The sequence below is a fragment of the Rhinopithecus roxellana genome, chromosome 18 (genome assembly GCF_007565055.1).
Source record: "Rhinopithecus roxellana isolate Shanxi Qingling chromosome 18, ASM756505v1, whole genome shotgun sequence".
Lineage (NCBI taxonomy): Eukaryota > Metazoa > Chordata > Mammalia > Primates > Cercopithecidae > Rhinopithecus > Rhinopithecus roxellana.
This window is the reverse complement of record NC_044566.1, coordinates 53637816-53651890: the sequence shown is the minus strand read 5'-3', so window position 1 is coordinate 53651890 and position 14075 is coordinate 53637816.

Sequence of the window (14075 nt, the reverse complement as noted above, 5' to 3'; positions counted from 1 at the left end):
AGATTATCCTTCAATTGCTAGTTAGAATCCCCTTTCGCTTCTAGCCATAAGCTGGCCACATTGGACGTCTTGGTCGCTGCAGATTTTTAAAAGGCAAACTTCTCAGATCAGATGTGCACATCTTAATTTGGTGTCTGTAGTATCAACCATTTCTTGATAAAGATAAGGAAGCAACACTGATACTGAGAGAGAGGTAAGGTGTCCAATAGTTGCCTTTCTTTTAGGCAGCTCTGCACTTCATGTTCAGTCTTTCAAAAATAGACTGTAGTATCCTTTCATTGGAGAATTTACAAAAATACCACCTACATCTCAAAAGTCCCACTCGCGGCTTTTACAAACAGAAAGTTCTGTGTAGCCCAGGAGTTTATTTAGCAAGATAAATAGTGGTAATTTCTTAATCATTCCCCTTTCCTTTGCTTTACCTTCTGGCAGATGCTTAGCTACTTCTTTGGTTACCTCGTAATTTTTATGGGAATGAATGTGAATTAGGGAACTTCAAATAGTGTGTGCACTTTTCACTACTTACCATTGGGTTCAATTGATGTAGACTGTTAGAGCAAGTATACTCAATCGACCTGCTGATATTTTAGTAGTTAACAGCTTCCGAGCCTTTCGTGCAATTTTGGAGTCTGTCAATGAATATGGCGATCGGTGAAGCGTTACTGTAAGATGTCTGTTTTGAGCCTTTGGGTCAGGCTGGTTTTATACCAAATTTCACTCTACAATGCATATTCTAATGAGGCTACTGTATATAAATTGGAGAGCTTATAAAATACAGAACATTTCTATCCTATCCTACCAAATATTTATCCTTCCCTGTCCTCTATTCTCTTACTCTCCTCTCTCCCTTTTTCCTTCCCTTTATTCCCTTGAAAAGAGAGAGTCTGTGGGAAATAGACAGATACTGCTTTTTAAAATATAAAGTACTTGGGATTTTGCATTATTTTTCTTAATATCTATTTACTAAATATGTAATTTAATATACATTAATTATTTTTTTGAAACTCTTTTTAGTGGGAAGAATATGGTAAATTTTTTGTTAAATAAAATAGACCTTATGTTTAGCATTTTGTTTTTAGAGAGCTTCTCTGGTACTATCAGAACAAACACATAAAATAACTTCCCACAGAGAACAGGATATAGCAATAATAGCTCCTTAGATACTCGGTGGCTTCTGACTCCAATCAAGGTCTTGTTGATGCTATATAGTAAAAATAAAACCAAAAATAAATATTATACTAGTGGCTTTCCTAAGCATATGAATCATGAAGCACTGAAATATGTGTTTTAATGATGATCTTATTTATTCCCATTTTTGCCCTTAGTTAACATTTACTGGTGCTCACCTAGGATTGGCTATTCAGAGAGAATGCATAGAAACCAAGCTCCACTTCCTGTCCTTGGGAAGGCTATAACTGAAAGCAGCTCTTCATTTGGACTAAAGTGGCAGGATTTGCATTAGATTCTCTCCTGAACCAAAAACAAAACAGTCATATCCGTGAACCACAATTTAAAAATCTTTCTAGAATAGCAACAGCAGACTCCACTCTTGTTTATCTAAAAGAGCCCTACATGTTATGGATCATTCTGATGACAGATTTATACAAAATGATTCAAACCAGTAACTTAATAAAATAGACCTTCGCAAAGCCTCACTGATGGAGTGCCTTAGAGAGCTGTGGGTGGTACTGCATATTCTTTTCCTCTTAGTAAAAGATAGGCCCACTTTATTCCAAGAATAACAGATAGCACATAAACTCTTCTTCCAGCTCGTTAGCAGCATTAGCACCTTCTGAAGTCCACCCTCTCAGAAGAATCCACAATGTTTGAACAATATGCATGAAGGTCAGCTAGCATCCTGCTGCCAAGCCACTACATAGCATTTATGATAAGAAAGACCAATGCTAGGCTCCATATGAAGGGATTTAGTTCTGTAAGCAGCAAAAAAGCGTCTTTATCAAGTCATCTTACCTCTAATTCTTTTCCAGTGTGCCAACTCCAAAGTCAACATTAAAAATGTAAATGGACCTGTATGAATATCACAGAGAGCTTTTCCTTATACATCTCAATGCTGAGAGTTAAAATATTCACAGGTTAAAAATTATTTAAAGTACTGATAATAGAGCTAAATGTAATGACATTTAGATTTTAAAAGTTGGATGTTTTATTTCTGCTTTTTGAAAATACTTATTTAGTATTGACTTGGAATCCAATTCGGTCCTTTAGTAAGTAAAGAAAATAATATGTTTAAAAATGTAAATGTTTTACAAATTTGAAATTTTCATAATTGTGTTAATCAGAAAACAAGCACATTGCCATTCTTTGAAACTCATGTTTCTAGACATGACAGCAGTAATGAAAGGATGAAAACAAGTGTCTTCACTAAGCATATGGTAAATAAATGGGACCCACATGTTCAACCCGTTCAATTTACCAAGGTTCAGAAATATGTAATTTAGCAGGAAACTGTAAATACCAGTGCTATCCCAGCCACACATGCACACATACAGATATAAAATCACCAAACCTCTCAGTTCTAGGAAAGAGATAACACTAAAGGCATAATTTTAACTGAAATAGTTTCTATGAAGTTTTACAAAAAGATCAGCAGAAAGCTCATTTGTGAAAACATGGGAGCTTCTTTAATATTAGTTCTGAGGTTAATATATTTACTGGAGGTATTTTCCTAGAATTGATTTCAGTATTGCATGGTAATAACATTTAATTTTTAAGGAAACATTATATATAGTTTCAAATTATCCCTTAATGTAGATTTCTCCCCTTTTCCATATATTTTGATACCAAGAAACAAAACGCTTTGAGATTTTGGTAACTATTTTGATTTTGATAAAACATTTTAAAATAGAAGGACATGATATTTTTCTGTAGTTTCCACCAGGAAGAGTACATCAAAAACTTTGTAAGGAAAGAAAACTGACTCTCTCTTGAACTAATGTTGATAAAATATACTAATGTCTCTCTTTATTTTATTAGGAGAAAAATCAGAACATTTAATTTGCAAACTTTTAAACAGCAGTAATAGTTCCTTAGATGCTCAGTATCTTTCTTCCCTGTCTTTCAAGCACATTTAATTTCTTTCCCCTGGTATTTGTTTGCTTTGTGTTTTTTCAATATTTTGTTTTGCTAAAGACCAATTGACAACAACAAAGCTGGTCCAGCCATGACACCTACTTTAGCATAACACTAAGTAAATTTTTTCTTTCTCTTTCTTTCTTTCTTTCTTTCTTTCTTTCTTTCTTTCTTTCTTTCTTTCTTTCTTTCTTTCTTTCTTTCTTTCTTTTCTTTCTTTCTTTCTTTCTTTCTTTTTCTTTCTTTCTTTCTTCTTTCTTTCTTTCTTTCTATTTGTTGAACTATAGGTTTCTTTCTCTGAGATGTATTTTTCATTCTTCCAATAATGCTCCCTTTTTTATTTCAAAGCCATTACCACTTTCAACATGTAATTAACATCCTCATTCATCAGAAAGCTGGTAAGTCCACACAGCATTTGTGCAGTATCCCTTCTGTGTAAAATTTTAAGGCTTTCAGATGAAAGAGAAGCGAATTTCCTGCAAAAGATCAAAAGCATCATACTGAGTAAAATGATGACAATCTGCGCCTTGATTTTTCTCTCAGTGGAGGTTCAACGTTGACATTTAAGATGTAAAAAAAGTTACTTTGATGGTTTAATTGAGAATAAAAAGTCAAAGATCACATGTATGCAGTTCTTTTGGATGACTGAATACCTTAAAATGAACTAAATAACTGAAATAAATTGTTAAAAATGTTAACAGCATTGAAGTTTTAAAAATTATAATTATTAAATGCGCAATGTTCTTTTACCATGCCAAATGTTGCCTACACTGATTACATGATTGTCACAGTTTAAGTGAATTTCTACTATGGATATTTATTTTTCCCAATGTTTGGATCGTCCTCTCAGATAAGAATTGTCAGTATTGCACCTCCAGAAAGAAGAAAAATAAGAATGTAAATTTTTAAAAGCTAGCATTGAAAGTAAAGAGCATTACAATAAAAATCACTTAAAATAGAGAAAGGCAACTACTGAGTAAGAAGAAAAGATAATTTCTGTAAAAGCTACATTTATGCACATTACAAAAAGTAGTACAAATCAGTCTTTCACTGTGACTTCAGGAATTCAAATTCAAGTTGTTGGCAAGATATATATACACACACATATATATACATGAATATACACACACATATATACACATACATATATACACATATACACACACACATATATATATATATATATATATATATTTTTTTTTTTTTTTTTTTTTTTTTGAGTCAGAGTTTCGCTCTTGTTGCCCAGGCTGGAGTGCAATGGCACGATCTCGGTTCACCGCAACCTCCACCTCCCGGGTTCAAGTAATTCTCCTGCCTCAATCTCCTGAGTAGCTGGGATTACAGGTGTCCGCTACCACGCCTGGCTAATTTTTATATTTTTGGTAGAGACGGGGTTTCTCCATGTTGGTCAGGCTGATCTCGAATTCCCAACCTCAGGTGATCCGCCTGCCTCCACCTCCCAAAGTGCTGGAATTACAGTAGCGTGAGCCACCACACCCGGCTGGTCAAGATATTTTTAAAGCCCGTTTGTCTACAAAAGAAAACTCCATCCTGGACAAGGAGCTTTGTGTTTTATAATTGTATTACATGCCTGCTTCCTTCCCAAGTGCCCTGCATAACACTAAGTAAATTTATGTTTATCTAGCCTCTGAGTGACATACCTATGTGTAATGGAATTATTTGCAGAACTTAATAGCCTTTCTTATTTTCCCATGAGAATTTTTCAAAAACCCTCAGGGTCTAGTTTTATCATATATTTACTAAGTTACTACATATTGGTGGACATTGACGTTTATTCCTGGGAATCTAATTCTGCAAACAATTTGGAGCTGTTCAGTCATAAATTCATGTCAACAATAAGTCTTGCTGCCACTTGTGTTTCATAACTACATTTGCTTTCCTTCAAAATATATCAAGTGTTTAATATAAATAAAGCCCATATGACTATAAATGTTCAAATGGCCAAGTTATTCTGGTGCATTCTATAACTTAATTTCTTATGCTAAAATCACAGATTCCCGTAGTCTGCAATGAATGTCAGTTATTTTCATTCTGGTTCTGGAGCCTTGAACTTAGTTCTCTGGACTGGTACCTGTGCTCCCACTGCCACTCCTACTGATGGTAAAACTTTGCCACTCCCCAGTAGAATCCACCTTCACGGTCCTGGCACCTGCCCACTAGTTGTAAAGAGTGTAGCCAGAGGCTCACCAGGGGCAATGCGTATTTTAAGGAAACAACGTATTTGGACTAACTAATTCTTTGTCCCAGCAGTGTGACTAGACCTTGCTATAGTTAGGATATCCTGCCCAGTGCACTGATGAGGATGAATTAACTAATCTGGTCTTTACTGCCAATGTAGTCTTGTCACCTAAGTTAATTATCGATTGATTTGTTATAAGGTCAGATTTTTAGCATGAGGCCACCATTGTTTAATACCAAAAGGAAATGCAAAGATAGCTTGTTTAAGACATTGAAGAATATCCCAAGAAAAGTACAAAATACAAAAAAGAAGGTGAAGTGGAAGAAAAATAATTGCTATATCAAAGATCTTCTAGAACTTTCAAGACTGGGGAGAGAAAAACATCTATGTTGTAAGAGCAAGTTTGACACCAGTAACAGAAAAGTGCAGCTCAACCAATCTTCACCATGAAAGAAAAAAACATGGGTAGACCTTTCATTGTGATGTCTGAGGCAGGAGTCATGAGGCAGGGTAAACTGGTTTAAGATTGGCTAGTTTGAATACTTTCAGCAGTCTCTAGAGCATAGGGACAGTCTCTAGTTGTCTGGTACCTAGTTCTGGGGTGATTAACTGGTGTGGTGAAGAAATGTCCAAGCTGCTAGGGACAGGGCCTAGCCTTCAGGAAGTCTGAGGAAGGGAACCAGAGAAGGCAAGAGTCATGATTTAGTCCCTTAAGGATATTGACAGTGACAGAAAAAGCCACACCCAGAGGCACCCAATTTAAGGGAAAACCCAGAAACCAGACTTGGTCAAGGTAAACCTGACTAGGAAAACAGACTCATCAGGAACAGAGCAGGGTGATCTGGGACTATACCCTATTGATTCCTCCCTACCCTTCAACCAAACCAGTAAACTTCCCTCTAAAAACCTTAACAGTCATCTTTGAAAGTCTTACTCCCAACAGCCCAAAGAGCATTCCAGGATGTTCAGATGGCATCCTAGTAATCTAAATGTGACTAACTGCAAAGTGGCAAAGTGTGATGGAGAAAGTTATTGAACAGTGCATGATTAAATCTAAAGGAAATTGGGGCAGGTCAGAAGCATTCTTGGTAGCTATCAGGGAAGAATGTTTGAAAGGGCTATATGCAAAAAAGAAGTGAGCATATTTCCTCAAGTGTTCCACAGAGTTGATACCATTCCAAAGACAGTGAGTTAGAAACATCTAGGCTCCGTGAGAATACACCATAGCTATGGCCTGATATGATTCAAACGTGTTTGATGAGGACAGGACTCCCATGTCCCTCCACACCACCACTGCCACCACTTGGCTTAAAGAGAGACCACTAAATTGGGAGGTACTGGTAATTCCCTAGTGTCATAAAAGAAGACCCCAAATGCAGTGACCAGAATCAAAGAAGATTTCTTTATAACATTATGATTTTCTGTTGGTATGATCCACATACTGTGTTATTTTTACAGACACTTGTGTGTACATTAAAACAGGTGCCTCGTCTGTGTAGATAATTGGAAAAAAGTAGCCCCATCCATGGAGATGAAGACCCCAGGCTCATAATTTGGTGTTTTTAAATGTAGATTGTATTATTATATGAGTATGACAATGCCAGCAGTTGAGGAGAAGATCGCCATTAAAAACACAGCATGTTATACTCACAGATCGCAAGAGGAGGAGGCACACTGCACCATGGAGGGCCACATGGAGAAGCCTCAGGATTGGTCAGGAGGCAGAGGGAGCTGAGGAAAGCATGGGTAAACCTTTCATTGGGGTGTCTTAGGCAGAAGTCGTGAGGCAGGATAAACAGGCTTAGGACTGGCTAGTTTAAATAATTTCAGCAGTCCTTAGGGCATAGGGACTGTCTCTAGCTGTTTGGTACCTAGTTCTGGGGTGATTAGGACATGTGAATAATGGCTTAGAGTGTGGGCTGTGGGTGGGTTGGTTTGCATGTGAAAGCCATACACACAGGCTAGTCATCTACTGTCTCTAGGAATTGGCTAGTCCTGGGAGAGGCAGTATCTCCTGGGTCAGCAGGGCCCTAGATGTCAGAGCATCAGAAACACGGTTAACACACTTAGTAAGTGGAAGAGGACTTTTCACAGGGAATGCATGTATGGTAAGTCAAGCCAGTGTTGTGCTGGGATGTTTTAACAATCAGCTCTTTGAAGAAAGCAGAGTCCAAAATAAGCTTTTGCTGATTTCCTAATGCAAATGATCCCATCGTCCTCAATTCCAAGTTATCAATGTGACATCAGCTAGTTGGAAAAATTCCTGGAAATGTAACAATTGACTCTTACCAGCCAAAACATGTACACTTCAGCACATCACTCAAAGTTTTTATTTCAGTCTTTATGTGCATCCTCTGTCTTGAATCTTTGTGCACTACACAAACTACAATATCACAGGCAGAGGACACAAATTTTTTGTGAAGCAGCAGTTTATAAACCCAGAGTAATTGGTGAACAAAATATGATTACAACAGCCATCTCTAAAGACCAAAGAATTGATGTCTATGAAAGGGTAATCTTTAAAAGTTTAGCCTAATGTCTCAAGTCAGGTTTCTTGGGTGACTCCTGTGTTTTAGGTGAGGGCTGTTTCTATCACTAAGGAAGGAAAATTTTGGCCAAAATTAGTGGCAGCATCTATTGTTTGAAGGGCTTTAAAACTGAAATGAGAATTGATTAACATGAGCTGAGGCTTTAAGATAGTAATGAGTATTGTTCAAGTATTAATACTTTCCTAGAATTATTGAAAGATTATGTGTTATAAGTACAGGCAGCAAAAGAAAAACACTGAGACCAAGTTCCTTTTCAGATAGAACTGAATAAAATCTCATTAGACTTAGGAGATGTGTGGGCCTAGAGATGATTTTGTTGTGAAAACAATTAAAATATGAACAAAAACCTACGTATGAACCTAACTGATTTCAGACTCACCACATACTCATGTCTACTGGCTCTATAATTCTTCCTCTAAAATAACCATACACAACAGAGATGGGAGAAAACTGAGGAGCAATTTGAGCTCTAGTGACATCAACCAGCCCTCTAAGTAAGAGATCTCAGCACCTACCTCACGTAGTACTCTCCTGCATCTCTGGAGACTTGCTACTCCCACCACAATATAATGGCAGTGAAAGTGGAAGTCTACAGAATACTATGGCTTAGTGAACACAGTGGTAAACAAAGGCAGCATTTCTCATACCAGAAGAATAGTTCTTGGCTGGAGCAACCCAGGATAAGGAGACTAGGTGAGACACTATATTCTATATTTAGAAACAACTAGTAATACATTTACAGCAATATATATCTATTCATGCTGGGAAGAGAAAATGGTCCTTTACTGGTAAATATTTCTGTGATATCTCATTGCTAGTTGCTTTACATGTTATCTCATTGAATCTTTATGATGATCCTAAGAAGTGGCTGACAGAGCAGGAGCATTGCCATCTTAGACAAACACGGCCATTCTAAAGTTCCCCTCAATCAAAAACTGCCTAAATCCAAAGGGCATCAGCCTAATGGCTAAGGTCAGCATGACTGACCATAAACCACAAATGACATCTCCAACCAGAAACACTCCAACCCTAAGATAAACCCCTCCCCTATCAGAGACATGCCAGCCCTGAGATAACTTCCCCTCTTGTTGGAAAGATGTCAGCACCAAGATAACCGCCCCTCCAGTCAAAGACATTCCAACCCTGCCGTAAACTTTTCCCCCACACAGAAAACATTCCAAACCTGTGATAAGCTCTCTCACCCTAAAACCAATAAATACTCTTACTTTGTAAGAGAGAGCACTCCTGACCAAAAAAAAAAAAAAAAAAAAAAAATCATCCAGAAGCCCCTCTCAGGTTTATTCTCCAAAATAAACCTGTCTTTGACCATTGAGCCACTTTTCATGTTTCTTTCCTCTTTCTTTAACTCTTATAGTAGCCTTGTTTCTAATAGAGAGAAGAAACTTGAGATTATTTTTTGCTGTTTTAGTATTTCTTTTTTCCTTTGCCAGTCCTTCAATACCTGTTAAACAAATTCTATGTATTAAATTTAGGACTGACTCCATCTTCCCAATCACTGTAATTACTCTGTCTCTAAACTAATCCCGTTCTTTATTTATTGATCACCATGAATGTGCAGACCTCATCCACTGTCATCCCCTAAAGTAAGTGTTGATGTGAAAACTGAAATGAAGCTGGTACACCATTGTAGGCAGTGGGAGAGAAAGTGAACATGTGTCTGGGTCCCAAGGAGTGGAGATGATGAAATCATGAGCAACTCATTTAGGGTGCCACTGGAATATTGATTCATGACTAAAGTGGAGAGATCACTGGCCACCTATAAGGGAATAAGGCTGGCCCTCATGGTTCCTCCTTTCCAAGATCATCTCTGTTTTTTCTGTGTTAGCAACTTCTCAGTTTCAGTAAATGTCAAATCCTCCAGTGAATGGGGCCATGATAAATTTTAGTCTGTCTCCATCCACCATCATTAAACATGTTGGATTTCAGGAATCGTAAGCACAAGCAAATCATTTTTCCTCTTAACAATTATCTTTTAACATTTGAAACAATTTTAATGTAACAATATTTTTATTCTAATTTTTTTTCTTACATCTTGTCTCGGTATCTTCCCATATAGAACAACTCTATATATCACAGAATTACTTTTAGGGACCCATTAAACATGGCATATTGAGTTATTAAGTTATGTTATTTCTATTAAAATAACCAGAGAGGAGTGACATTAGTAAAAATAGTAGAGTAAGAACCTTTGAAAATTCACCTCTCCATAAAAGCAAGAAAAATCTGACAAATAGTATGATAGAATCAGCTTTTTCAGAACTTTGGAAATTAACCAAAGGCTTACAGAAATCTGGAAGCATGCATTCAAAAAAAAATAAATGAAAGGCTAGCTCTCCAGAAGAACAGCACACTTTATTGTGTTTTAACTTGCATTCACCTTTCCCCCAGCTCAGTGGTAGTCTTGAAAAATAACAGCATTCCTGTTACAAAATACAGCAGAATGGAATAGAGCTTGAGTGCTTCTAAAGCATGAATGGAGACAGCAGTGGCTCCCAAGCCCCAGTTCCATGCTGCTGCCTAGAGAGTGCTGGGGGCTCTGGGATAACAAATCCAACCCAGGGCTCCAGGGAGCAGTGGGGCCCACTAGAACCCCATGATTCACAGATGGTCCTGCTTGTAGCCTATACTTGCCATCCTGCTTCTCTTCCTGGCCTCTGCTTTCAGGTGCCAGAAGCAGGTGCAGACCACTGATTGCAGGGTCACCCTGAAGACCACAGGAATGGTATTCACCAGATAGACCCATACCCAAGTGCCACCTTGGACCTCTGGGAGGCAAGGATGGGTTCTGCCAGCATGAGTGCCTTTCCTACATTGCCATTATAAACCCTCCTGCTGAATGGATGGGGCTCTTCACTCTCTGGAGTTCATCTTAACATTGGCATTCCTTGCCTAACTGAATGCTGCAACTACCATGACAGGTGCTATGAGACTGGTGACAAAAGCAAGAACTGGGAAGAGAAGTTCCAGTATTATTGACTCTCTAACATCTGCCAAAATATGCAGAAAACACTGGGACTGGCTCAGCATATTCAGGCTTGTGAAACAACAATGTGGCTCTTATTTGACAGTGTCAGACAGTTAGGCTGTAAACCATACCTGGACACCCAATGAGCCCCATGTAGGTGTTGCTGACAAAGAAATATTTGGTCTTTAAAGAAGTAGCTGACAGTTGGTGACAGTAGATGAAAACAGAAGGGCATAGCTGTTGACACAGAAATAACGCTTTTTCAGCGTAAGGCTGCCTTATTTTTGTGAAAGGATTATTTTAAGAACTTTTAACACTATAAATATGGGGAAGTCTTCACTTAGAAGTATATGTGTTTACCAGGAAATTATAAATACACTCATGCCTGGAAAGATCTGACTCTTTTTTTTTCTGTTTTAATTACATATAATAGTGTTGTTTATAACCCACTAAGCAGATAAATAAGTCATAGTTCTGTTAATGACAGGAACATTTCCGTGTCTGTTTGCTTTGTAAAACTGGAACCATCAACTGGTAATCTCTTAGGAATATTGACATGTTATGCAATATGCCTAAAAGGTGACATGAACAAAATTCAGAAGGACAGCCACTCTTATTTTATGAATGACTAACATAAAAAAAGTCAATTGAATGCTGTGGCTCACACCTGTAATCCCCACACATTCCAATGCTGAGGCAGGAGAATCACTTCAGCCCAGGAGTGAGACCAGCCTGGGCAACATAGTGAGGTCCAGTCTCTGTAAAAAATGTCTAAATTGGAGAAAAGCTGGATTTAATGAAATAAAAAGTTAAACATAACACACATCAGAGCACTATTTGCTGTTATACTTTAGTGTTTATTTGCTAGCACTTGTTCTTACTTACAGATTTTGGGATTATTTTTAAAGACTGAAAACTTTTACTAATAGTGGTCTTAATAAAAATAGTTCTTGAAAAAAATGCAACTTAAATTTAAAATTCTGTGGACAGGTCAGGCAGCAGATTGGGCACAGTAGAAGAGAAAGTTAATGAAATATAATTCAGAATACAAAAATAGGCTGCCCAAAACCATGGAAAACGTGAGAGGTTACGAAATGTGGAGGTGAGATCAACATAGTCTAGATATGTTTGGAGACACCAAACAGTAGACTCAAGAAGCCAAATGAACCCTAACCAAGTTAAGATTGTGGTTAACAGGGACGGAGCAGGAAATATGTTACATTTACCAGAGGAACAGTTATACAGAAAGCTGATTTCTCAGCAGCAATTATTAATATGGAAGCCAAAAATCAGTAGAATGTTATCTTTCATGTGATGAAAGACAATAGGTACCTCCCTAGAATCATCTAATGAAAATATGTGTCAAGAATAAGAAGAAATAAAGAATTTTTAAACAGAAATTCATTACCAGGATTAAATATGTATTATACATTTTATTTTATTATATATTACATATTATATATAGTATAGCATATATATTATATATAACATTGTAAATACGTATATATTACCAGTATTATATATATATAGGTAAATTTAGGGGAACATTGACAGTATTATATAAAAATTATAAAATGTCTAGTGTTTTTATAAGTTACAAGACAGAATTACAACACAAAGTAACAATATATATAATTTTGGAGGAATGCAAATGGAACTGAAGTATTGAAAATTCTTTGTATAATTATATAAAAAGAGAGACTTTTTAAAAGTTCTAACTAGAATATTAACATACTAGAAGTAGCAGTATATAAAACCAAAATAATATCACAAATCCAGGTCAGTTTATCTGACAAATGCAAAGTTGGTTTAACATAAGCAAATAATGTAATGCAATTCAACACATTTAACAACTTGATTTCCCAGCCTGGGCAACATGGCAAAATCCTGTCTCTACAAAAATACTAGCTGGATATGGTGGCACACACTTATAATCCCAGTGATACAGGATCTAGAAATAAATTATTTAGGGAGATAGTAAGGGTAAAGGAGTCCTCAGCAAGGCTTCCCTTTTAACAAAAAGCAGCCCCAAGTAATTTCTTTTCTGACAAAGAGCAGCCTGAAAAATCAAGCTGCAGACATAGATAAGCAAGCTGGAAGCTTACACAGGTGAATATCAGCAGCTGTGCCAAAAGAAAAGTGCTACCTCAGGGTCAGGTATGTTCAACATGGAGGCTCCATCTTCCCTTTTTGTCACCATGTGTACAGTAAAGAAGCAAGCAACATGGCACCAGCTAGAGAGAGAACCCATCTGCATGATAAAATATTAGGGTGGGGCAGCCAGCATTTGTGCATGCTATGCAAATGACACACCTAGCCCTACCCAGTTTTTCACACCTTATGCAAATAGCACACCTGGTTCAACCAATCATTTGTGCCCTATGTAAATCAGACACCGCCTCCTCAAGCTCATCTACATAACCCCTTGCATTTTCCCACAGACTGGAAGACCCACTCAGGACCCCTCTCTCCACAGGAGAGAGCTTTTCTCTTTCTTTTGCCTATTAATCATCCACTCTTAATCTCACTCCTTGTGTGTCCACATCCTTGATTTCCTTGGTGTGAGACAATGAACCTTGGGTATTACCCCAGACACACTTTACCAGCTACTCAGGAGGCTAAGATGGGAGAACTGCTTGAGCCCAGGAGGTTGAAGCAGCAGTGTGCCATGATCCTGCCACTGCAATTTAGACTGGGCGACAGGGTAAAACCTTGCATCAAAAAAAAAAAAGTTAATTTTTAAATGATCATCTTGCTAGATGCAAAATAACTACCTAATAAAACACAACATTTATTTGTAATAATAACTCTAGAAAACTAGTATTAGAAGAGAACTTCATTATTACAATTTTAATAGTAACATCCATGAGTTTTGCCCCTCAGCATTTTCACCTTATAGAATCCTCCTCTCTTGATTGTGACTGCCTCTGGCTATTAGAATTTTGCAGATGTAGTTAAGGTCCCAAATTAGTTAATCTATGAGTTAATCAAAAGGAAGATTATCCTGAGTGAACCTGATTAACCTGATTTAAGCCCTGAGGCGACAGGCTTTTCTTGCTGGCTTGATGAGGAATTGTTGAGGAATTCCACATGGCCAAGAACTGTAACCAGCTTCTAGGAACTTTAGGCGCAACCTCTAGGACTTTAGGATAGTCAGCCAAGGGTCAGCAGATGGCTGGGGACCTCAGTCATTCCGTCACAAGGAAACATATTTTGTCAACAAACCGAATAAACTTGGAAGCAGATTCTC